Source organism: Pongo abelii, chromosome 6 (assembly GCF_028885655.2).
Source record: "Pongo abelii isolate AG06213 chromosome 6, NHGRI_mPonAbe1-v2.0_pri, whole genome shotgun sequence".
In the NCBI taxonomy this organism is placed as follows: domain Eukaryota; kingdom Metazoa; phylum Chordata; class Mammalia; order Primates; family Hominidae; genus Pongo; species Pongo abelii.
Genome location: NC_071991.2, coordinates 134909501 through 134931918, shown reverse-complemented (window position 1 = coordinate 134931918; position 22418 = coordinate 134909501). Strand labels below are relative to the sequence as shown.

Below are 22418 nucleotides of genomic sequence, written 5' to 3'. Positions count from 1 at the left end.
TTCTACATTTTCTCCCCAGCCTCGTCTCCTCAGGGTTGGACTCCCTGTGTCCCTTGCCTTCACAGGTCTGTTCCTCAGATAAGGAAGCCACCTCACCAGAATTGCTTTCTGTTGCCCTCTTTGATTTGAAATGGAGCTGTGAAGTTTTTTATGTTCTATGTGCTTCCATCCTCTAAGTTAACAGTTCAATTTTTGGATGAGATACTTTAGGGCCCATGGTTGCCTGGGGTTGTATAGAATTCCATACTAAGCATTGGTTTTTATGGAAAGTGCATAATACCATTAGACTATGTCATTACTTACGGCTCAGAGATAAGCTCGAGGAAGTGCCTACAGCCCTCAATTTCTGGATGAAACCTTAAGATTCTGCGTGGAGTTTTGAGTGTGTGTATGTGTGTATTTCTGTTTTGGAAGATCCATAGTTACCGTAAAAGTTCAATGACCCCAAACTGTGTCACTGAGTTAGCAAAATGCATTTTTATCTATATTTAGGAGTTTTTGCTTAATGTAGTCCGGGGTATTATTTTTTTCTAGTGAAAACAAAAAAATATGTTTTTTAGCATTTCAGCTCAGAATTATTTTGTGCTGTGGACTCTGCTTTGTCCTTTGTTTTCTCCGTACCACATATGCTTGTCTAGCATTTATTATGCTTCAGGGACTGTTACAGATACTTTACATATTAATTCATTTACTTTCCCAACAACCCTTGGCCATATGTGGTATAATTATCTCCCTTCTATGCATGAGGAATCTGATAGACGGAGAGGTTAAGTAACTTGCCCAAGGTCAGACAGTTAATAAATCATAGAGTAGGATTCAAACTCAGGCAGTCTGGCTTCAAAGTTCATGTTCTTAACAATTCATAGTCTGCTGCCTTTCATCTATCAGGATCTTGTATATTTCTCAAGGCCCACTTGAATGATTACCTTTCCAAAGAATTCTTCTTTGATTCTTGCTGTCAGAGTTAATTACACCCTCACTGGAGTTTATCATTCATGTATCTGTTGCAGTTCTCAAGGTTTAATTTGGTGTTAATTACATTAACTCTGTGTCTGTGTATTTTACACAGTAGACTTAGGCTATTTGAGATGATTGGCAATATCTTAATATGAATCTTGTGTTCCCAGCCGTGTTCACAGATTTTAATATGAAGTATTCTGAAGCCAAACAATGATTGATTGGTTTTCTTGGTGGAATGAGTGAATAAAAGAATACATGTCTAAATAGAATTGTACAATATCTAACATCTGGTGATATGTATGACAAAGGAATTCCTAAAGTTCAGTTATATAATCTACTTTCAACTCTCATCTTATGGATACTAATTTATTTATTCATTAAAATATGTATTTATTCAAAAACCTTTATTTTGCACTTGCTCTGTGCCAGACGGTATTTTATGCTGTGTGTCTAGTGGTAAGCACAACAGAGCACTACCTTCCTGGAGCTTACACTTGAGCAGTCAAAGAATCAATAGGAAAATGACATTCAATTGCCAATTTGAATGTTGTGGCTGGAGTAAAATTCTATATTCTATATAGGCCAGTTCAATAAATTTGAGTTTAAGGAGTGGCTGCACGTGATCGTTATTTTTAGTGGCTCCGTTGATTGTGACCAAAGAATTGAGAATGTTAACAGCAGAAACGCATATGATAGTCATCTTGTTTCTATCATGGGTTAAGTTTTGGTTGTATTTACACTTTAGTTGTGTATCTTAAATTGGACTGTTTATCTCTTATTCCACGAGTGTGTGTGCTACATACAGTAAAGTAAATTGTTCATACTTGTTTCTGTAGGGTGCAGCAGGCACTAAGTTGTGGTCACTTTAAAACTTGAATGTTAATTTGAAAATATTTTATATCTACATATGATATATATTGAATATTACATGTCATAGATTTTCTACCTATAGATGAAACATTTATATAATAAACATTAAATCAGGATATTATTTTAAAAATCAGTTAATAAAACTATATGGAATACAGCAAGGAATGTGGAGAAAAGTTTAAGCACATGTGCATTTTGTCTGTTTATGTTATGGCAGTGAAGATAGCCTTGATTTACTCACACACTAGTGTTTGCTAATTTCAGCAATGTTGAAAAAACCATGGTAACAGGTGCTTAGGTCCTGTCGAAGTTAGGAGCCCCAGTATTGTTAAGTGAGATTTTATGTATTTTTGGCGGGGAGGGGAAGGGGGTTGCTCTCTAATCAGCCATTCTCTGCTCAGAACAACTCTTTTTTACAGATGATCTTTTCTTTGGGTGAACCCTCTCTTTATGCTGCTCTTGAAGCAATTGTTGCTTCCTTCAAGAAGCTTGAAGTAATCTTTTTTTTTCTCTCTAGCTTTCAGAAGACTTTTTCTCCAGGGATGGAGTACATGGTGGTAACAATGCAATGTATGAATTATTAGGAATTGCAACATACTACTAATGTCTGTGTATATGCAAAATTTCCAGTGTATTCAGAGAAAAATCATGAAATTTTATGTTTTGATCATTTATGACAACATATGAATTGATTAATTTTAATCAATGGTATTTAGTGGTCTCATCCAATAGGACAAAACAAAGCAAATAGAATATTTGTCCATAAGTCTTGCATAGTGCGACTTAATGAATTAATAAATTCTTTATAATTGATTGGCTTCATAATGAAGTAAAGTCCTCATTGGAAGAGACATGTACACACTACATTTCATAAATCATGACTAGTCATGCTAAATGCTGTAACTGCCAACTCCTATTCAGCTAATGCCAAAAAAGTATGAAACTGCAAAATGTGTCTTCTAGAACTCTCTTAGCCTTTAGTAGCTACCTCTCATTAGGTTCTGTTTCCCTCCTGCTCTTCCCCCATGAAAATGAAATAATGTATTCCATTTACATCTAATTTGTTCATTGCTTTCATCTTTCAACAAACATTATTGAGTGTTTACTTCAGTTACTCGATGCTCTGTGGGTTATTGGAGAAGCAGAGACGAGAACATAAGGTTTCTGCCCTGGAGAAATGAACATGCTAGGAACAGACCCAGTTGTGTTGCCTATGACAGAATTACGAAGCCATGTGACAAGCATCCAAGTAGAGGTTCTGGTTTTCTTCCATATGAATGACTTTGTATTGAATGTTTATTATATTTGCTTTTATTTTTAATATTTAAAGTTAACATACTGTAAAACTGACTTTTCTGGTGTACAGTTCCATAAAGTTTAAGACATATAGAGATTCATATAACCACCACCGTAGTCAGGATATAGATCAGTCTGTCACCCCAAAAGAGCTGCCTCATGATGTATCCCATTGTAGTCAAACCCTCCCATCTCCCAACCTCTAGCAACCACTAATCATTATAGTTTTGTGTTTTCAGGAATGCCATATAAATGGAAGTATACAATGTGTAGTCCACTGTAGATGGCTTCTTTGACTGAACACTACACCTTTAAGATTTATCCAAGTTGTTGCGTGTATCAATTATTTGTTCCTTTTTATTTCCCAGCTGTATTTCATTGTATGGATGTTTTAGCTTGTTTACCCACTCCCCCAGTGAAGGATACCTGGGTTATTCTTCCAGTTTGGTGGCAATAATGAGTAGAGTTCCTATAAATATTGATGAACAGGTTTTATGTAAACATAAGCTTCATATCTCTAGGTTAAACATGTAGGAATGGGATTGCTGGGTCATATGGTAAGTGTATGTTCACCTTCGTAAGAAACTGACAAACCGTTTTCCAGAATGGTTGCACCATTTTGCATTTCTACCAGCAATGTATGATCATTCCAGTTGCTCCACACCCCTATCAGCACTTGGTACTGTTAGCATTTGGGAAGCATATATCCAAGTCTTTTGATCATTTTTAATTGGGCTGTTTGTTTTCTTTCTGTGAGCTTTGAGAGTTCATCATGTATTCTGCACCCAAGGCCTTTGTGTGCTTTGCAGACATTCTCTCCCAGTGTATATCCTGTCTTTTCATTCTCTTGGTGATATGTTTTGTAGAGTGAAACTTTTTGACAGAATCCAGATGATCATTTTTTTCTTTATAGAGTTGTGGTTTTGGTATTATGTTAAAGTACTCTTTGTCTAATTCCAGGTGAATATTTTCTCCTTTGCTTTCTCCCAAAAGTTTTATAGGTTTTCTATTTTGCGTTTAGTTCTGTGATCTATTTTGAGTTTTTTTCTATAAGATGTGCCATTTAGCTTGAGGTTAATGTTTTTGCATATGGATGTCCAATGCTTTTGGCACCATTTATGAAAAGATTATCTTTTCCTATTGAATTGCCCTTACAACTCTATCAAAAATCAATTGGATATACAAAAAGTCATCCCTTAGTATCCATAGGGGATTTTTTTCCAGAGTCCCTTTTCTTAGATTCTAGATGCTCAAGTCCCTCATATAAAACGGGTGTTTGCATATAACCTATGTACATACTTTCATGTATTTTAAATCATCTCTAGATTGCTTATAACATCCAATACAGTACAAATGCTATGTAAATAGTTGTTCAATGTATTGTTTGGGGAATTGTGACAAGATAAATAGTCTGTACATGTTCAGTATACACAAAACCATTCTATTTTTCTGAATATTTTCAATCTGTGGTTGGTTGAATCTGCAGATGTAGAACCCACAGAAATGGAGAACTGATTATACACACACACGCACACGCACACACGTATACGCACACACAGACACACAGATCCAATGTAGACTCTATTCTGTGCCATTGACCTATGGTTTATGCCTTTACCAGTGCCATATTCTTTCTATTATTATACCTTTATAATAACTCTTAAAATCTGGTTGCGTTATTCCTCCAAATTTATTCTTCATTGTCAACACTGTCGTGGCTATCTGAGTTTCTTTCTCTTCCCATACATATTTTTAGAATCAGCTTGCCTATGTCTCCAAAAATTCTACTAGAAATTCGATGACTGGAATTATATTGAGTCTATAGATCAACTTGGGGAATGTTGATATCTTTACTGTGTTGAGACTCTCAGTTCATAAATTCTCTATGTCTCTTCATTTATTTTGTTTGTCCATCATTGCTTGGTAGTTTTTTGCATAAAGATTTTATACCTATTTTGTTAGATTTGTGTCTAAGTAGTTCATGTTTTTGGAGCCATAGTAAATGGTTTTCTTTTTTGGTGTGTTTTTAAAATGTTTGTTTCCAATTGCTCATTGCTAATACATAGAAATACTATGGAGTTTTTTTTCTTTTGATACAGGGTCTCACTCTGTCACCCAGGCTGGAGTGCAGTGGTGCGATTTCAGCTCACTGCAACCTCTGCCTCCTGGGTTCAAGTGATCTTCCCACCTCAGCCTCCTGAGTAGCTGGGGACTACAGGCACATGGTACCATGCCTAGCTAACTTTTGAAGTAGTGTGGATTTTTATATGTTGACCTTGTATCCTATTGGCCTTACCAAATTCATTTTTTAGTTGTAGGAGTTTGGTAGCATCCTCAGGATTTTCTACATAGTCCAGCATTCTGTGAATAAGGATAGTTTTATTCCTTTCTCTCTAATCCGTATGCCGTTTCTTTCTTTTGCATTGTTGTCCTGGCTAGGATTTAGAGTACACTGTTGAATAAGAGTGGTGAGAGTTTCCCTCCTTGCTTTGCTTCTGATATTAGGGAGAAATCATTCTGTCTTTCACCATTAGATTGATTATTAGTTGTAGAATTTTTGTTGAAGTGTTTTGTCAGCATATCTGGAAAAGATTAGGGTATTATTTGTTCTTTATATGTTTGTTAGAATTTACCGATGAAACTCTCAGGGCTGCAAGATTTTTCCTCTTTCTGAAGCTATAAATTCAATCCAATCTCTTTAGGAGTTGTAGGACTACTCAGGTTATCTATTTCACCATGAATGAGTTTTAGTTGTCTTATAGTTGCTCGAAGTGTTTGAGGAATTGGTCCATTTCATCTAAAATGTTGACTAATGTATGTAGAGTTGTTGTATTTCCTTCTCTCTTTCATGTCTGTGAGGTCTGCAGTACAAGTCCTCTTTTATTCCTGATATTAGTAACCTGTATCTTTTTCTTCTTTGTCAATCTTGGTAAAGATCTGTCCATTTTATTGGCTTTTTTGAAGAATTGGCTTTTGTTTTACTAACTTTCTTGGTTGTTTTTCAATTTGCAATTTTATTGATTCCTGCCCTTTATTATTTCCTTCCTTCTGCTTGATTTGGGTTTATTTTGCTCTTTTTTTCCCATTTTTTTCTAAAGTGGAATCTTTTATTTATTTGCTTCAGTATGCAATTGATTCAAGTTCAGGCCACAAGTTTTGACTAATCTTCTAAGGGTTGTGGTTACAATGTTAGTTTTGTTTCCAAAGTCTTTGCATTGCTATTCTTATCTGTCTGGCTTACGAATGACTAAGTTGCCAGTATGGGATCTGGGTGGAGGTCTACCTCCACTGTAGTTCAGTTCCCAAAGTCTATGTTCTGGTGTTTAGGCTAGATTCATGTATTTGCAGCCTAGAGATAAACCCCTGAGAGTTCGTGAACATCTTTATGGAGTTGTTTTCTGAGTTCCTTCCTTTCTGCTGTCATCCCTGGTACTTTCTGGTTTCTTGGGGCTTCCTTTGTTTGGTCCTTGTGCCAGAAAGCTAAGGCTTTAGTTACCTCACTCTGCTGCATACTGCCTGTAACTGTGTTCATGTCCAGGGCCAACCTTATGATAACAGAAAGAAAAAGAAGCAATGATAGTTTCTGCCACTCTCTTGGCATTATAGCTCTTGTGATTAGAGAGGAAGCCCCACTTGCCTCCTAATTTTAGGTGCCGGAAGGCTTTGTCATTGCTGCTGCCAGAAATAGTGAAAAGGCCTGAGTAGTGGTGTAGTGGGAGCAAATTGGGGGCGGGGGGAAGAAAGGGAGATCCTCTTCCATTTCTTTCAGCATTCAGAGTCCCTTTTTTTCTTAGAGCTGGAGCACAAGCATGTTGCTAGAGCTCTTTCTCTCTGCTCCTGGTGTCCCCTTTTGGGCTTTATGCTGCCTGAAGTCCAGGCTGGGGCTTATTGGAGGGAGAGGGATTGGGGAGTTTACTACCAATTTGATAGTATCTTAAATTCTGATGTTCTTCACCAATCTACTGCTATCATTTACTTTTCAAAGTTCTCAAATAGCTGCTTTATGAAACCTGTCCACATTGTATAGTTGCATTCAGTGGAGAAGAAATAATGCTGTGTGCTGACCCACCTTCACCAGGATAAGATCTCCCCTGTTTTTTGAAGCAGAGAACTATCGGACTGCATTCCTTCTTGCCCACTGCAGTGACTCAGCGAGTGCCATAGCTAAACTCAGCAAAACAACTCTGCAGAGATACCAGTGTATTTTGAATTACAACTAACATATGTTAAGTGTAATATACCATCTTGCACAGCAGTTGCAATTTAAACATAAACAGGATATATCCCACTGCTAAATTGTGTGGGTCTGCTTATTACCTTGGGAAAAGCAAAGTTAGAAACCGATCCATGAAAAAAATATGAATTGTCATATTTGACCACTGAATATGACTCAGCATTCCAAAATTGCTTGTGATAAATGAAGACTTCTTGGTAAGGATGAAAGTAAATTGATTTTTATTCCAGGAAGAAAGGAAGTTTTATTAAAAGAAAGGGAAATATTTTTGATATATTAAAATTTTTTATCGTTCTGTTTTAGGTGAGTTTAAGAATTTTATTTTTATAAAACTACCAAGACGGAGCAAAGAACCTTTGATCTTCACAATTGAAGAAAACGTAAATCAGCCATAGGTGGTTAAATGTTTGCATTGCCTCTGGCCAGAGAAATAAACTAGAAGTAGAAGATCCTTTGAAAAGCTTTCTAAAATTCTGTAATTCTGTTCTACAACTAGTCACATCAAAACTTTTGTTCTAACATTTCCTTGAGTTTGTATAATTATATTATGAAAGGTCTCTTTATTCTGTTTACTTAGTTGTGGCCCTTTAATTGGAAAATAAGACTTCATTTGTGTTATTCAGAACCCTTTTTCCTTTCCTTTCCTCTCTTTATAAACTCTGCCACACCTTAACTCTTTAAGGAAGTAACAAAAATGATGCCAAAGTGGAAATTTGCATGCATGCATTTGTAAACTAAAAGGCTTACCTCTAAAGCAGCTGAGATGATCCATCAGTTATGGTTCGCCTCAATGAATTAAGCTGCTGGTGGCTAATACACAACCTTCCTGAGAGTCTGAGAATGAATCACACTCATGGGCCAGTGGAGCCTCCAGAAATGTGCTTCATGTCTGGGGCAGAAATCTGTCCAGATTCTGATTCATGGATTATGATTTTTGAGTCATAGCTCCTGGACCCGAAAACCAATTTTGAGGGTACCAAAACAGTCTAAGTACTTCAACTTGTGTGATTAGGTTTGTTGGTCATGCTTTTGTTATTATTATTGTATTCCTAGGTGATTATCTCTGAATTGTAGGATTATCGATAATTTTTTTTGGATTTCTGTATTTTCTGATAGATTTCCATGAATGGGGAGTACTTCTAAAAAGGGAAAAAAAGCAAAACACTTCATATTTTTGAAAGAACAGGAGAAAATTGTTACATTCTTAGAATTGAAAGGCATGCCATTTGCTGAATCTTAAGGTCAGATAGTGAAGTGTAAGAGTTAGCTTCAGGCTACCTGGAAAGCAAAGCTATTTGCTCTCTAAATTTCTGAGCAAAGGAAGATGCTAAACTTTGCCCATCGTCTCTTCTTCCTTTCTTTCTCTCCCTTGGCTCCTGAATTTCTTGGGTAATCTTACTAGTAATTTCACTTCAGACTGTGCACAGTTTCTTGACTTTCAGTCATACCATCATGTCATCCCTTCTTTCCTCTTGTTATGCTACTCTTCCCTGATAGTTCCATAAAACAGACATCTGCAATGGACAATTCCAAAGAAAAGAAATTAATGGTTACTTGGACTTCAGCTCATGCCAGTTTCCACACTTTATCTCTCAGTTTCCATGACAGCCCAGGCTGCAACTCAGATAATGTTTTTTTTTTTAATTTTAAAAAAAATTTTTAAATGAATTTCTCCCATGAGTTCCCTCACTCTGCCTGGGCTTCCAATCCACTCCAAGAGGTCTAGTGACACAAAGAAAAGGGGCAGTGGAAGCAGTCCATGGGTCTGTAGCCAGAGCGTCTTCCTCTTTATTCTGCAACCCCTCTTTCCTTATGGTAACATCTTTCTGATTTGAGTATCTGGGGGAACCCTGCATTTGTCTGTGTAACATCGGCCATGTATTAACCTTTTGCATTTCAGTTTTTCAGATATTTAAAAACTGCAGTTGGTCCTTCGAATTCCTATCAGCTTTGAAGTTCTGTTATGGTAGAATTCAAAGCATGATCTTAGAATCATAAGAAAATCTGCCCCCCAAAAATCCGTAACATGAAGTGGATGAGACTTGCTATGGGACAAGACAGCGTTGTCCTTGGTTCTGAGTACTGGGCAGGGGGGCCAGGCCGTGTTCTTCCTTGGTAAGCATAGTTCATGTCTCACCTTCCTGTCAGCAAGAACCAAAGTGGATTTTTACATTTAGTCAGAGACATAATATGTACCTAAGCACCTTGCTCTGTGATCAAATTTAACACCCTACTAACTTCTAAGGTCACAATTGCTACTAGTTTCATTCCCTAGATGAGAAGACAGAGAACAAGAAATGGTAGGAAACTTGCCTATGATTGCATGCTATACATTGATAAAGCTGACATCATAGCATTTAAGGCATTGATCTCTGCTGTCAATATCACTTCTGGTCATTTTCTTGTGTGTGCATACATGTGTGTATATTTATATTATTTATATATTTTAATCCAATCATATTATATAAACTTTTAAAGGAAACTTGGTTATGAAGAACAACAATTCATTTCTGAATGTTGCAAATGTGTGAATCTTTGGTGTCATAAATGTATTTATAAATGTATAAATCTTTGGTTTATAGTTCAAGTGTTGTTATAATAAAATTTCAGAATGACAAATTCCAGGTAAAAATAGCACCGCTAAGTAATTTGAAGTCTTTTAGAATCGTAAGGAGTGGCATTTGAACTGAGAAACAGGCTTATCAGGAAACATCATGCTGACATCCACAGTGGAGGAATCGTTCCTATGTTCTTATATTAGTAACAGTCAACCCAGAGCTTGGCAATCAGTCCACTTACGTAAAGGCGCAATACACTTAGGGCCCCTTCCACATTTAACATTCTATCTTATTGCTTTCAAATTTATTTTTGGAGATGAATTATTTATGTCCTCATAGGTGTAGAAATAGTCTTACCACTCAGCACTTTTCATATAGTAAAAGGTTACTTCAAAAGTGCGGCGGAGATTTACTGCAGGTTTTGTTGCCTTGAGTGCGCAGGGAATAAGGGAGCTCTTGCAGAAGTCAGACTTGGGGGTAAAGGAGAAAGTTTGCAGGAAGGTTTGGGGATAGTACATGTGCCAGGTATGTTTGGCAGGGAAAAGGAGGGGGAAACATTTATGAAATTTTTAAAAAATAAAAATAAATTTCACAAATAGAAATCTGACTTTAGAGATACAATTAGTCCAACAAATACAACACTTGTTTTTTAGATTTTTCTATGTTTTTAATAGATAAGTGAAAATTAGGGTCTGAATAGCCAGGGCAGGGATATCAAATTGGCAGAGGTTCCCAAGCCAGATTGTAATTTTTGAAAATTAAAAATTAGATTTCTCTCATTTTTCCATTATATATCTTTTTTATAAACACTAGTTGTAGGATTAGAACAAAAGGAGTTAGTTCTTTTTGTGCATCTTTTTATAGATATCTGTATGAGTTTGCTAGGACTGCCATAACAAAGTACCACAGAGTGGGTGGCTAAAACAACAGAAATTTATTTCCTTACAATTCTGGAGGCTGGAAGTCTGAATGAAGGTGTCAGCAGGGTTGGTTTCTTCTGAAGCCTGTCGCCTTGTCTTGTAGATGCTGTCTTCTCATGTCTTCATATGGTCTTCCCTCTTTGTATGTCTGTGTCCAAATTCCCTCTTTATATAAAAGACACTAGTCATGTTGGATTAGGCTCCACTCTAACAACTTCATTTAAACTTAATTACTTCTGTAAAGACCCTGTCTCCAAATACAGTCACATTCTGAAGAGCTAGGGGTTAGAACTTCAATTTACCAATTTGGGGGACAGATAACTTAGTACATAACTAACTGCATCATACTAGATAAATTTGATTGGATTTTAGTTATATTTCTGTGTCACCCTCTGAAGACTAAACTTTGTGTATATTAGTTATATAAATATTTTACTTGTTTAAAATATTTTTTTATTAAAGGGTATAAGGAGAGCTGAAGAACATTACCCTATTATTTATAACAGATTTTCCATATTAATTATATAGATACAATAAGGTGATTGACATCTCTGGACCCAAATTCACTTTCTGTAAAATAAAGTGGTTGAACAATATGTACTTTAAATTTTTGTTCAAATCTGAATTCCTAAAGCATGATTATAATAAAAAAAATCTACAGAAATACGTACAGACTATAAACGGGAAGGAAAAGGAATACTTCTGTTAGTCTCTGTGAGTAAAATATTTGTTTAAAAATGGACTGCCCACCCAGAAAACAAAGCAGAACAAAAAACCTAAATATTTTTGGATCGACCATTATAACTGCCATGTTATTAATGGATTTATTGCATTCAGGAAGGAAAAAGAGACATTTCAATTTTTACTCCAGTACTAGAATAAGAACTGACATTATCCTCTGACATATCAACAAAGAAACCTAGATGTTTGTTTTGAGCATTCCAAACAAATAATCCAAATAATCCAATTATTTTGGATTACTTTGCTGAAGTGGTAATGAAGTGTGAGGTGCATTTCATTTGTAGGAGGGCTTCAATTTAATTATACCAATTTGACTGAGTTTTGCTGGTCTGTCATAACACCCTGAAACACTTACATGAAATGAAAAGAGTACATTTTAAAAGGCATAAAAAGAAAGTACTCATTGATGCTACATTTAATTAATCCCTAGAACTCATCACATTTTGTGTCAGAAAATGAAATTCTATAAATGATTCACCAAGTACCAAAGTTATAGCTCAGGTATTTGACTGAAATAAAAATACTTTTCACCTTGGGCCATTATAAAAATTAAGAAAAAAGATAAATAAAATGAAAGTACCATTGGAAGAATTACAAATGGAATGAAAAAGCCAAAGCCTTTCAGTCTTATATAATAAAGACCTATAGTTGTATTTATTTTGAAAAAGTAATCACTTAGACCTTCCTTACTGCTCTTAAGAAAGGTGGTTTATGTCCTCTAATTGGGATGTGATTATGTCATTTGGCTTGATGTTATTTTGTTGTCCAGGAAAAGTAAAATAAGTATGTTTTCTTGAGTAAAGGCTCTTGTCTTATAAATACATTGGTTTGCTGCCTTTAATAGAGACTTTACTTTAATGTGGTAAGTGAAAGGAGAGAAAGAAATGGAACAAGCAAAGGCACTCCAAATTATTTTCACATTCTATTATGATATTATCAATAAAACCATTATTTTCTTTCTTTTTCATTGTTTTCTTTTTAGTATTTGTAGCATCAAAATATCTAACTAGTTATTTTGTGTTTGTTTCTCCTTCATCCAAGTAATTTATTTTATATATTTACTTTCATTATTATTTTTTTCTGAGACAGGGTCTCACTCCGTGGCTAGGCTGAAGTGTAGTGGCACTATTATAGCTGACTGCAATCTTGAACTCCTGGGTTCAAGTGATCCTCCCGCCTCAGCCTCCTGAGTAGCTGGGATAACAGGTGCATATCACCATGCTTATTTATTTACTTAAAAGAAAGTTTTTAGAGATGATCTCACTGTGTTATCAGGCTAGTCTGAAACTCCTGAGTTCAAGTGATCCTCCCAAAATGCTGAAATTACAGGTGCCACTGCACCTGGCCCCAACTGACCCATTAGTCCACCCATAAAAGTATATTCTAGGGAACTCTTTTTCTCAACCTTGCTATCAAATTTTGTAAAAGTTATTTTTGTTGATGAATAGTTGTTATATTGATATAATTATTGTGTGATTCTTGTAAGTTCTGTTCTAGACATGTCTTTATTCTGTCATTTTTACAAAGAGAAAAAGAATGTTTCCAAAAAATAAGAGCAGTTTATAAAATCCCTCAGTCATTGGATCGGGAATTAGAGAAGGGTGATGAAGGATTTCCTCCCAATTGGCTAAATGGGCCGAATTGGAAAAGAGGGAGGGTCAGGTTTAGAGGACTCTCAATTATTCCTTCTTGGATTTCCAACAAGAAAACTTGGGCTGGTGGGAACACATCTGAGCTACTAATAGGAGCTGAAGTTCCCACCAGCTGTAGACTGATGAATAGAAATATGGGGCCATCTATATCTCTTTCCAGAGACAAATGTAGCTCCCCACTGATTCAGGGCCTTGGCAAGCAATTGTCAACCTGTCCAGGTAAAATATTAATTACCTATTAATGAAAAAAAAATCCTGCAATTATTTTTTCTCTAATACTCAGATTTTAGGAAAGTATGTACATTCTTTCATAAAATGTTTTATGTGAAAGGCTAAAACCATTTAAGAAAATGCCTTTTATGTAATGCCGCTTATTGTCAGGCCAATCCTTACTTTTTATTTCCTTTATAAAAACAAAACATGCTCTTCCCTTGACTGAGCCTGTTTCCTAGAAATGCAGATCTACTACCACACAATCTGCAGAGTAACTTTTCAGTAGTAATGCGTCCTGTAGCTCATACGTTCCATTCTTTCTATACATAATTGGGTTATGTGATTTCCCCATTTTAAGATAGCAATATCTGTTTTCACTTCATCATTGCTTCATGAATTTTGGCTACTGTTTTTTTGGATATTTTTATTTATAACACATTCTGAGTCTTTGATTTTTTTCTGTTGGTTTGTAGATGAAATGTGTTCAATATTTAAAGATTATGCCTAGTCTATTTTGGTTAAAATACTGTTTTAAAGTTACACATAGACACTCAAATACCACCACTTAATTCGTTAAAGTTCTTGGAGTTACTAGAAGGTTAGCAACTATACCAGTAGTTAGAAGCCTAGTTTCAGTGTTCTTCATGGTTGGTATGAAAGACCACAAGTGTTTTCTTCTGTGAAATGACATTTTTAAAATACACAAATCATAACACTTCATCCACACCCTTTTTTAGCAACAAAAGTGAATTTATCGATTGCAAATAAGAACACGAAAATACAACGGTTTGTGATTGCAAATCCCGGGGAAGATTTTTAGCATTTTAAATAACAATTAAGTTTAAGAGAGCCCTCTGATATATAGAAACTGAAAGCTGAAGCAGAAAATATCTGTCTTCCTGAACACATGAGATCTAAATCCATTTTGATGGCTTAGGAGTAACATTGTCCTCTTATGTCTCATTGGTTCAAGCCCAACTGCTCCTTGCTCCACTATGTGTAGTGATGAATGGTCCTCCCTCCAATCGACAGTAAAAGAATTCTCCATGCTGTGAGAATTCCATTTAGTACCATTGATTGCAGGCTATGGTATTAAAAGTAACTCATGTTAGTGTTTTGTGATAGAATCTTTAATCATTTTTAATAAGCAGGAAACCTTCATTACATGGATTTATTTCTTAAAGTGGAAATGATTTTGGCCTGATGTGATGAGAGACAGGGCTTGAGTTTTTACTTGTTCCCATTCCAACTGTTCTTAATTTTTCTTCATCTCAACAGTGGGAATTTGCAGAATTCTTCTATGAGAATGCATGCTACCTCTATGTCTAATTTCCATTTGTTTCTATTTCCTGTGGTACTTACTTCTCCTTTGCCTTTTATTAGGATATTTGTCCAACTTTTATACTCCTTAAGCATGAAAGAATATAAAAAGAGTGTATGTGGGAACTTAAAGTCTAAAACTCCTACCTTGAAATACTTTTTTAAAGGTTGTCATCTCTAGTTGCCAGTTCACCAAATATCAGGGCAGAAGACGCCATCTTCATGAGACTTAAATTTGCAATAATATCTAGTAATGAGTAGAAATTCTTCTCTTTTGTATTAAGCAGGGGCAAGCCAGAGGCTCAACTCGATACCTGAAGGTGGTACAGCAATAACGTAATGCATAGTCAGTGATATGATTTCTTGTTTGTTGCTTTTAGTTATGGGAGTAGGTTTTTCCTTTGAACCAAATTCTTTTGAGTGGTCCCATTCAGGCCAGTGATTCTGGCCTAATCACACATGATTAGGTGTGATGAAGAATGTAGTCAGTTGTCAGGAAAAAGATTTTTTTCTCATTGCAAATTTAGGAAGTCCATATGGGGATCAGTAATTTAACACATATTGAAAGCCTCATATTAAACATATGTAATGGGAGATTTAAAGATAAATATAGTTGGGCATCCTGTCCTTGAAGAGCTCATGATTTAATGGGGAGAGCAAAATCATCATATCATGATTACATTTATGTTTTAAACAGTGTGCAGTGTGATGAAATTTTTGGATGCAGGGGGCCCAATTAGCCTAGGTGCAAGATGATATTAGCTTGGTCTAAAGGGGTTTTAGTGGAAGGAGCAAAGAAGCATATGTATTTGAAAGATTTAGAGGAGGATAAATTGCAGCAGAGAGAAAGAATGAGCTTCTGGTAACTTAGTTGGGAAACCAGAAGAGTGTTTTGAACTGAATTCCAAAAGTAAAGAGCTTCAGGAAGCAGGGAGTTAACCATAGTGTGGAAGGCTACTGAAAAGTGAAGTCAAGTGAATTTAATATGCATGAATAAAGGAAAAAGAGAAAGTAACAATATTGTATAGTCTCATGGAGAGGGAACTTTGAGGTTCTGGGGCAATGAGTTGTTCAGTGGCTTAAAAAATAAATCTGTGACTCTGGTAATAAAAAGTTATAACATGGCTGGGTGCAGTGGCTCACACCTGTAATCCCAGCACTTTGGGAGGCCAAGGTGGGTGGATCACCCGAGGAGGTCAGGAGTTTGAGACCAGCCTGATCAACATCGTGAAACCCCATCTCTACTAGAAATACAAAATTAACTGGGCATAGTGGCCCACTCCTGTAATCCAAGCTACTCGGGAGGCTGAGGCGGGACAATTGCTTGAACCAAGGAGGCGGAGGTTGCAGTGAGCCAAGATCGTGCCATTGCACTCCAGCCTGGGTGGGCGACAAGAGCAAAAAGTCATAACACATGTATGTAGGGATGGCTCCATGTAAAATTCCAGAATTGGATCAACGAGCCAGTAATAGTGATGGCATTCACTGCCACAAAAGGAAACAGGTGGCCAGAAGAATTTGAAATATCATTCAAGGTTGTTAGTGTGTCTATTTTCCTTTAAAACAAGAATGATGAAACTGCTATACTTGTTAACCTGCTCTGCAGTGCCACTGAAGGAAGCCACTGCTTGCTTGTTCTGTACCTTTGCTTCCCTTTAAATACCATGAACATGACACTGAACAGAAAACACACTCTAGAATAACCATGTGGTAAATTAGTTATGGGAGTAAGTTTTTCCTTTGAACAAAATGCTTTTGAGTGGTCCCTATTCTGGCCAATGATTCTGGCCTAATCACACATGAAAAATCTATGCTCAAAAGCATAGATTTTTTTTTCATTTTAAAAAGTTTTCTAAGTCTGTGGAGTACAAGCATAATTTTGTTATATGCATAGATTACGTAGTGGTGAATCAGGCCTTTTAGGGTATCTATCACCAAAATAGCATATGTTGTACCCATTAAGTAATTTCTCATCATTCACACCCCCCTAAGCATAGAGATTTATTACAAATTTCCATGGATGCTTTAAAATTTTAATTACAACGTGACTTTGAAGATCTCCAGAAAATTTAAAAAATAATTTCTGTTTCAGCCAATGTCATAAAAATTTATTGACATTTGATGCTTATAGTCTGTTTGCAATATGTTAGCCATCAAGGCAGCAAATATTTCTTTGATATACATCTAGCTTTGGTGGTTAATGTTTGCACTCTTTTGACATTAGTCCATGTGACTGATTATTTTTGTAACTTAAAAGCCAATTCCCTAAAAATGCTGGTAGATGGGCTAATAAACAGACTATGGAGAGGAAGATTTAGACTGCAGGGAGAATTTGCAAATGATTAAGGTAGCCTGAACAAAGACTAAGCCACTTCCATTAGCATCTTACTGCTTGGTGAGGATCAAGCAGAGACTTAGAATAGCCATTTGAAGATGCAGTCATAGGGGCGTATAGAATTAGATGGAATAGCAAATACTGAATTAGATGAGATCGAACATTGCTTTTGACTCTATAATGCTTCCATGATGATATTATAAGAAGGGCTGGAAGAATAGCTGCCTCAGATAATTTGTAAGCTGTAACATATCCTATTACCTCCTCACAAATGGATGTCTTAGAGACTGAGAACTTACTCATCTTCCATCAAAAAAGAATTAATAACCTCTGAAGGTACTTTCTCCAGGAAAACATGTTGGGCAGTGGGAGTGCATGACTGATTGCTGCTAATGTGATTTTGGTTTATGCTTGGTTTAAGAATCAGAAACTTCTGTACAATTTATTTCAGATTTCCGAGGCACTGTTTCCTACTCCAGGCAGAGGACAACTGAATTATTAAGATTCTGTCTGAACTTGGCAGGTGTCAGAAATTCATTTTAAATCTCTGTTCAGAAGCCTTGATTCAATTTGGTTTTATTGTTCAATGTAAAGAGGTCTTCTTAGATACATTTTTGGAAAGGTTATTGTCAGTGACACTTCAAAAATGTACCAGGATATGCTTCACCATTTTAGCAGCAAGTTGCCAAAGGAAGCCACTGAGTCTGATAATATTTAAATAAGGCTCAGCTTCAAGGATGTGGAGAAAAGGAGACCCTCTTAGACTGCTGTTGGGAATGTAAGTTAGTACAACCACTATGGAGACCAGTTTAGAGGTTCTTCAAGAAACCAAAACTAGAGCTACCATATGTTCCAGCAATCCCACTGCTGGGATGTATACCCAAAATAAAGGAAACCAGTATATTGAAGTCAGTATATTGAAGAGATATCTGCACACTCACGTTTCTTGCAGCACTGTTTGCAATCACTAAGATTTGGAAGCAACCTAAGTGTCCATCAATAGATGAATGGATAAAGAAAATGTGGTACAGATGCACAATGGAATACTATTTGGTAATAAAAAGAATGAAATCCTGTCATTTGCAACAGCATAGATAGAACTGGAGATCATTATGTTAAGTGAAATCAGCTAGACACAAAAAGACAAGCATTGCATGTTACCTATTTGTGGGATCTAAAAATCAAAACAATTAAACTCATGGACATAGAGTATAGAGGGGTGGTTACCAGAGGCTGGGAAGAGTTGTGTGGGGGTTATGGGGATGCTTCATGGGTTAAAAAAAAAAAAAAAAAAATAGAAACAATGAATAAGGTCTACTATTTGTTAGCACAACAGGGTGGCTATAGTCAATAACTTAATCATACATTTTGAAATAACTAAAAAGCATAATTGGATTGTTTATAACACAAAGGATAAATGCTTGAGGGAATGGATAACTCATTCTCCACGATGTGATTATTATGCATTGCATGGCTGTATCAAAACACCTCATCTACCTCATAAATATATACACCTACTATGTACCCAGAAAAATTTAAAATAAGAAATAAGGCCCATGGGAGGTTGAGGCAGGAGAATAGCGTGAACCCGGGAGGTGGAGCTTGCAGTGAGCCGAGATCGCGCCACTGCACTCCAGCCTGGGCGACAGAGCAAGACTCCGTCTCAAAAAAAAATAAATAAATAAATAAAATAAAATAAAAAAATAAGGCCCAGCTTGATAGCTGATAGAAGAATGTGATGATAGATGTTTGTGGTTCACCATTATTTAATTGAAGAACAGGTAGTTCTGAAATGGTTTACTTACTTTTTTGATGGGGACATCTACCATTTGTAGGTTCTTCTGTCTTTTTATTTGCGTAGATTCTACTGGAGGTAAAAAGCGGGAGCATAATTCAACATGGATTTATTTCCTGATCCAGAGATCAAAGGACAGAAATGGATGACCAAATCAGTTATGCCTTTTTCACAAAGGGAAAAGCTGCTAGAAAGCAGCTCAGAAATGCTCCAGTGCCAAGCTGTGCTATAGCATCAGAACCATATACAGTTGCAGAGGAATTTGATTTCCTTGCATTCATTTACTCATTTGTTCAAAAACATTTATTGTAAGCAACATGGACCAGGCATTGTTCTAGGTGCTAGAGCTGCAAAGAGGAGGAAGAGAGTCATAGTGTGAATTCATAGCCTTTCACACTGTGAATTCACACTATAAATTCATATTTTAATAAAACTCTGTTTATAAAACAAGAGCCAGTTCAAATGAATTTTATTAGATTAGTTAGAAACAAACTTCATTATATCTAGATTATGATCCAGTAGAATTGCTTGAAAGAAGTTAAGGCAATTCCTTATTACTATTAAATCGGGGCTAAAGGGTGAAAGGCAGACAGAGTTATGCTTTTCTGTCTCATAAAAGAAAAGCAACTCTATATGAGTAGCAAATGCCTGGTTAAATTACAATTATTTATAAAAATCGATGTTTCTACATAGTGAGTGTTACAAGGGGCAAGCCTTACACTGAACTGTCTAAGAAATGTTAATGAAAACAGGATATTTGTAAGGTACAAAATGCAGAATGATTACATAACATTAAGGATCTTGTCTCAACATGAGTTAAGATTTATATTCATAATATTTTCAAAAAGTAAAAAAACTAGCAAACATTCACCATCCCTACTTGCATTATTATCCAAAAGACTGTGGATAGCGACATTCCACTCAATCTTTTATCCCTACTGATGTTGACAGATGCCCATTCTGCTAAGGTTTCCTGTCTACTAAGTGCTAATTAGAGCTGCAACTCTGGCTTCAGCTATGATGTTATTATCTAGGACTGAATAAAAAATATAAGGCTTGTGGAAATTGCAAAAGTGCTAGGGTGATAATAATAGTAACAACTATTATTATTTTTGACCACTTATTATTTGCCAGGAAGGTGCTAACTGCCTTATATATGTCTCATTTAGTGCTCACTACATTTCTATTATCAGTCCCGTTTTCAGATCACAAAATGGTTTAAAGAAGGTAACTTTAGCGTTCTGACCATTTAGATTGGAACTAAATTTTTTGACCATACATTTTGCTTTATCCACTTGCTATCATGTCTTAATATTAAAGGATATCACTCCTATATAATTCATGTTTCCAGTGACAGAATGAGTTAATGGAGTCCGTGGTTTAAAAGTGACCCTGGAGAACCAAAACACTCAGCCCATCCACTTTATCCATAAAGAGATTAGGCCTGGGTGGGAGATTGGATGAGAGGCGTCTCTTATCAGTCCGAGAGGAATAGTGTGTACTAAAGAAATTGATCAAAAGGAGGAAGACATTTGAGGGCACTGGGGAGGAATATGACTCTGATGGATTGAAATTCTACATGGGAACAATTGAAAAAGAAGCTTTTGGCAACATCTACAGGAGAGCAGAAATAGCAAGATTAAGTGTAAATTGAATAGCAGTGAGTGTTCAGGGAGTTGTCTTAATGGAAAGTCAGTCTACCTCCCTTCCAACATTTCAGGGTAAAAGGTGTGTATAACATGGATAAGGGAAGCTGTGGCATGGAGGTTACTGGAAACCCATCTGAGTGATTCAACAAGTGCTGTTATTATGGTTCTTGAGAAAGTGTTCATGGGAGACATTTGGGAATTAAGTCTAAAGCCATGAACTTCCATTCTGCATAAGGATCTCAATCACAGTGTTGCAGAGAATTGAGGTAGTGACCTAAACCTGCTGCCTTAGTGAGAAGGCGACAGGTTTAGGTCACTACCCCGATAGGAAAGGGAATTCACAGACTGCTGAATCCCTTCTAGGGAGTTTGAGATGTTCCATGGAAGCCAGGTTTAGAACCCCTGATCCAGAGCCTAATCAGTATGGCAGTATCTTGTGGCAGATGTTGGCAGGAAGGCAAATTTATTTTTACCCAGGATGTTTGTCTCTTCTTTACTAACTTCCCAGACAAAATTTAAATTTACTGAACTAATGGCAGTGCTATTCCCCAGACTCCAAAGAACAGCTTTGTCATCCTCTACCTTCAGACAGCCATTAATGGGACACTAATATATTTTGGCATAAAGGTACGAAATTGAATTACTTGGCTTTCATTTAATCTCTATGCACTTCCCCCAACTCCCCCATGTTCTAGCTGTCTGTTTTCATGTTTTTAGTTGGCCTTTTAAAATACTAGGTGGGAGAGCACCCAGAAGTGTAAAATGTCATGCCACCAGCCAAGCTAGACAATCTCCCCGCAGAGGTGGCCCAGCACCTTGTCAGAAATGTTTAGGGAGGTTCCTTTATGTGCTCTAAACATTTTCCAATATCTGGTAGAAGCAGAAAATGCTGTTGATTATTAGGTAGAACCTTATCTAGGAGAACAACTTTCAGAATAATTATTATAATGATAATAGCTAAAATCTATTGAGCACTGACAATGTGCCAGGCATTTTTCTAAGCATATCACATGTATCGGCTCATTTAATTCTCTTAATATGCCTATGAGGTGGATACTGTTATCATCTCCACTTTACCTATGAGAAAACTGAAGCATAGAGTTTCCCGATTAACTAGGAACTGGAAGAACTTTACTTCAAATCTAGGCAATCTGACTTGGAGCCTGAGCTCCTCACCACTTTGCTGTGTTGCCTCCCATACCTGCTGTTTACACCAGGGTTGCAAATGATTCGAGAAGGTTTTCCATTATTGACCCTAGGGTCTAATGCCCTAAAATTTGCTGATGAGTCTCAACTGGGACATCTTTTGATAGGAGTTTAAAAAAGAAAACAGATACCCTGCCCAGAAGACTAGGTTTGAATAAGCTGCTGCTAGTGGGAAAGTGGGAAGTGTTGTAGGTTGTTGGGAAAAGATGGGAGCTGAGAGCAAGAGAGCGAAAGTGTAGGGAAATGGATGGGAGAAAGTGTTAAGCGGTGGTTAGAGAGAGTCTCTGTTTTCTTCTGTCTTGCTTAGCTGATCATTCTGGAGATGAACTGAGATCATATGTGAATTCATTTGGGATCTATAAAGTTTGATCCAAATAATAGTGTCTGTTTTATGCCCTGGTGTGCCCCCTGGAAGTTAGGGTAGAGTAGTGGGTGGCCAGAGGTTCAGGAGAAAACAGTGCATGGGTTGGAATCGGAGGGCATAGATGAGAACCTGGGAGGACATGGGACAGGGAGCAGCCACTTTATGGGTTTTGAGAAAGGTGATACACACTGGTAAGCCCCAAATTGGGGAGCTCCAGGAAGGGGAGTCCAGGAACTTGTCAGCAGTCATTCTCCAAATCTCGTTTCCCATTTGCAACTACTGCCCAATTGAGGTCTTAGTCCTGA

General features: G+C 36.6%; 1 protein-coding gene and 1 long non-coding RNA gene across 7 annotated transcripts in view; one reads left to right on the top strand and one right to left on the bottom strand.

The window, feature by feature from the left end:
- LOC112134378 (uncharacterized) overlaps positions 1 to 8296 on the bottom strand; it is a 40203-nt gene extending 31907 nt beyond the window's left edge. For 4 of the 6 annotated variants that reach the window (XR_010140758.1, XR_010140759.1, XR_002915804.3 and 1 more), the window contains exon 1: positions 8108 to 8237. This is a non-coding gene — a long non-coding RNA (uncharacterized LOC112134378). Of the gene's footprint in view, positions 1 to 8107 lie in introns of all 6 variants that reach the window. The other 2 variants (XR_008527269.2, XR_008527270.2) reach the window with 2 other exon arrangements.
- The window catches only part of DGKI (diacylglycerol kinase iota), a 456754-nt gene that overhangs the window by 299660 nt on the left and 134676 nt on the right, over positions 1 to 22418 (top strand). The window lies entirely within an intron of this gene.